Genomic DNA, 4,807 nt, shown 5'->3' on the forward strand with positions numbered 1-4,807 from the left:
AAGTGAGATTCTTGTAGATAGAATATACTTGTCTTGCTCTTGTTAATTCAATTTGGCAATACCTAGCTCTTAACTGACAAATTTACATAATTTACATTTAATATAGTTACCAACATGATTGGCTTTAAATTTACCAATTTGTTTTTATAAATGTGTGCTATATATTCTTCTTATTTTAAAATACATTTAATAAAAATAACCCATAGTTTTATATATTTTACATGTGTAGAATATTTACAAATCCACTTCTACAGCATTTACTCAATGTTTACTATTTTTCCATTATTTGCCTTTTTGACTATTTCCTTCAGTAGTAAAATGTTGTCCAGTGTTCTCTTTAAAAAATTAGTTTCTTGGGCAATCCTCCCTGTTCCAAGGCCTCTGTTCTTTTCCTTTTTGATGCCAAAGCCGGATTTGATTGCTCCTTTAAGGTTTCCACTGGACAGTTGGGTCTTGGCAGCTGACATCCAGGTATTGGCCCTGGCCGATTACTGAAATACTTCATTTTCAGTGCCTGCGTGGCCGTAATTCGAGCACATGGATCAAATAAGAATAAGCCTTGTATGAGATCTAGTAAGTCGTCTCCTGCTGCACTGAAGATGTGATGCAATGGGATTCCAGGGAAACTCTTAAATGTCACATAATCTGGAAGACTACACATGTCCGGCCACTGTTCCTCAGTTGGTGTACCCAAATATTCTTGTTAGCTGATCAAGGTCTGAATCTCCTGACAAGAAAAGGAACCCTTAGAAGTAACTCTGCTAATATACAGCCAACAGCCCACATGTCCACACTCACACCATACATCCTAGCTCCAAATAGTAACTCAGGGGCCCGATACCACCTGGTTACAACCTGATATGTATAAGCTCTACTGGGGCTCCCATATGATTTGGCCAGGCCAAAATGTGCCAGTTTTAGAACTCCATTTTCATCTAGCAACAAGTTGTTTGGTTTTAGATCCCTATGTAGGATCCAATGTTGATGTAAATATTCTAATCCTTGAAGAGTCATCAACATACAGGCTTTGATGTGTGATGGTGTCAGCACAAGACGATTATCCTTTATTATAACCTCTAGATCAGTTTCCATAAAACCAAAGACAAGGCTAACATTAGATTTATGTCCAAAAGCATCAAGGAGACCAGTTATATTTGGATGACTTAGCTCCTGTAATAATAGTATGTCTCTTAAGGCTGTTCTGCTTATATCATCTTTAGCTTCTGATCTATGTCCAAGTCTGATTTTATTAATGGCGACAATTTGGTTGGTATTCTTATCTCTGGCCTTGTAAACTGTGGCAAACTTAAAGCCTCCAACAGCCACTTCCGTCCACCAGGCTCCATTGCATTACTATCTATATATTCTTTTTCTCTTCCTTTTTCTACTGTCCTTTTGTGTTAAGTGAGCATTTTAATTATTCAATTCTATCGTCACTATTGGCCTATAAGACAGAGCTTTCTGAATTGTTTTTACTATTTTTTCTAGGATTTACCATATACATGTTTAAGTTCTTACAGTCTAAATTTTAGGAATATATCATTTCAATATGTTTTAACAGCCACACATCACTTCCTTCTACTAATTCTTTGTGCTATTATTTTGTTATGTTTTACTCCTAATTATGTTACAGTCTCCCCACTGTACTGTTACTATTTTTCTTCACTCAATTATCTTTCAGAAGTTTTTTTAAATGAATTTTTATATTCTCACATCTTTACTATTTAGAACATTTTATCAATATTTTGTATAGATCCAGATATTTATCATGTATCACAATCCTTCTACCTGTAAAACTTTATCATTTCTTATAGTACAAAATTTCACTGCCAATGAATTTTCTCATCTTTTGTTTACTTAAAAAGTATTCTATTTTATTTTCATTGTTAAAAGATAGTTTTGTAGGGTATAAAATTTCGAGCGAGTTAACAGTTTTTTTTCTTGTACTTTAAAGATATTGATTTATTGCTTTCTGCCTTATTTAGTCTCTTACAAGAAGATTGCTGACATTCTTATCTTTGGTTTTCTATATGTAATCGTGTTTTATTTTTTCCTTTGGATGCTTTTAAGATTTTATCTTCACATTTGGTTTTCAGAAGTTTAGCTTTGATGTGCCCAAGTATTTTTTTTTTTTTATTTCTTCTGCTTTAAACCCTGGCTTTTTAAATCTGCTGTTTGCTCTCTTTCATTCATTTTGGAATATTATTTGCTATTATCTTTTTGAATATATTCTGTGCCATAGTATCTTTCTTCTCCTCATAAAACCTCAATTATATATATATGTTAGATTATTTGATATTATTCTATGGCTACTGAATATTCTATTCTCTTGCTATTATTGTTTCTTCATTTTTTTTTTTCTTTTTTAGTATGGATAATTTGCATTGGTTTAACTTAAAGTTCAACAATTCCTTTCACTGCTATATCCAGACTGTTGATAAGTCATTCAGCAGAAAATTTATCAAATAAATTCTTCTTCTCTGTTTAGCATGTTTTTAAAAAATTTCTAGCATTCTCACTTGATTTCTTTTTAAATTTCTATATACCTCCTGAAATTTCTCATTTGTTCATACATGTGTTAACCTTTTTAACAAATTAACACTCTTTAGCATATTTAACATAGTTGTTTTGAAATACTTCATCTAAAGTACCATGATCTCATCACATCTTGGTTTGATTCTGTTGACTCCTTTATCTCTTGATAATGGGTAATTTGTCATAGTCATTGTTATTGTTTGTGTGTATCGTATAACAACACATTGAATGTAGACATCGTGGCTAAAGAAAAATCGAGAGTGAGGTAAATTTACAACAGAAAATGGGCACACTTCTTATAGCAGTTCGTTAATATGGAGGTTAGATCAGTCTAAATAGTAGCTGAACTCAGTTGATTGTGGTTGTTGTTCTAATTACCTTTGATTAACCATAGACTTCAAATTCCTCCAGTCATAGACTACTACTACCTTGTGCTTAGGCTGAGGCACCTAGGGTGCTGGAGGGTTTTAACAGTATTTTGCTCCATCCTCACCTTTTAGCAGACCTTGCATCCCCATGCCACAGAGTGGGTCCCCGTTCAGTATCTTTCCCCTTTCCCAGAGAATATACTGCCTGCATTAGCTTGTTTCTATGTACAAGGCTTTTGCAGGTGCCAGGGGATTTCTAGTTTCTTATTTTAGCCTTCTCATCCTTCCTTCCTCTCTCATCATGATAGCCAAGATCTACCTTGCTTTTTCATCAGTGCAAGATCATATAGTTAACTTTTCTATTCTATTCTTAGTGAAATACAGCATTTCTCATCTCCTGCTACTCCATTGGCAGCCAAACTGGTATCAGGGGTGTATGGATGTTGCCTGCTTCTCTCTTAGTGGCAACACCTTTATTTTCATGTGAGGAAAGGATTCAGAATAGGGCTAGACATTGCACCTTTCCCTCAACAGCAACCAATCATATCTACATTCCTGCATCACCAAAGAATTTGTCATGCTTCCAGTCCTACTCAAGAGTACCTCGTTAGGACCTATGAATGAGCATTGGTGAGTGCTTGCAGATTCTCCTTTGTATGGGGTTTCCATGGGTTCTCAACTATCATGCTGGTCTATTGGGCCTTTAAGTATTTTTTAAATGTTCAATTTGCATTAGTCAGGATTCTCCAAAAAAAGAAGACCAAGAGGATGTATATAAAATGATTTATTATAAGGAATTGGCTTATGTGATTATGGGCACTGAGAAGTCCACACCGAGGGGAACCAATGGTATAGATCCAGTCTGAGTCTGAAAGCCTGAGATGCAGGAGAGCCAGTCATATCAGTTCCAGTTTCAGTCTGCATCTGAAGGCAAGAAAAGCCTGCTGTTCCAGTTTGGAGGCATTTAGACAGATAGAAATAATTCCTTCTTAGCACTTTACTCTATTTAGGCCTTCACAGATTATTTTTTTGTGGTTTGTTGTTGTTGTTTTAGTAGAGACAAGGTTTCACCATGTTGGCCAGGCTGGTCTCAAATGCCTGACCTCAAGTAATCTACCTGCCTCTGCCTCCCAACGTGCTGTGATTACAGGTGTGAGCCACCACACCGGCCAGGTCTTCACAGATTGCATGAGACCCACCTTCATTGAGAAGAGCAATATGTTTTACTCAGTCTACTGATTCAAACATTAATATCATCCAGAAACACTCTCACAGACAGACTCAGAATAATGTTTAACCAAATATCTGGGCACTCATTGGCCTTGTTAATTTGGCACATAAAATTAACCATCACACAGTTGTTTTCTTTTTATCTGATTTTATAGCTGCCATCTCTTTCTGCTTTGTTCTGCCAAAGGCAAATTTAATGTGGTCCACCTCTCCTGGAGGGTCTTGACATCCTCTGAAATTCAGTGATCTTAGTTGCTTTGAAACCTCAACTATCTGATGAGTACAAACAAGATATACTTTTGTAGATTAATTATTTTTATTGTTAGAGTAGGAGCTTTTTATATCCAAAGTAGAAGCAGCTTTCCCAAATAGTCTTAACATTCAGGGTAAAAAATTTTTGAATCAAGTCATTTTTATATTAATGTTTCCCTCATAGTAAACATAAAAACATACCCTCTTCCCACAATAAATATTACTTATGTATTACTATATAAGAGTTTACTAAAATAACAATTTACTATTTTTGAAAATTATGTTATGGAAATCTAAATGTTTCTTAATTTCAATTTTTCATTTTTTAATTTCATATTAACAAATAACTTTTTTTAAGTTTAGAACACAAATACATCTGTGGGACCTTGAAATGTTCAAACCCTCTTGACACAGTGCCTATA

General features: G+C 34.7%; 1 pseudogene; it reads right to left on the minus strand.

Moving 5' to 3' along the window:
- Positions 1-257: 257 nt before the first annotated feature.
- On the minus strand, positions 258-1,211 carry LOC700535 (cyclin-dependent kinase 7 pseudogene; annotated as a pseudogene).
- Between the last annotated feature and the right edge of the window lie 3,596 nt (positions 1,212-4,807).

This window comes from Macaca mulatta, chromosome 12 (assembly GCF_049350105.2).
Source record: "Macaca mulatta isolate MMU2019108-1 chromosome 12, T2T-MMU8v2.0, whole genome shotgun sequence".
Lineage (NCBI taxonomy): Eukaryota > Metazoa > Chordata > Mammalia > Primates > Cercopithecidae > Macaca > Macaca mulatta.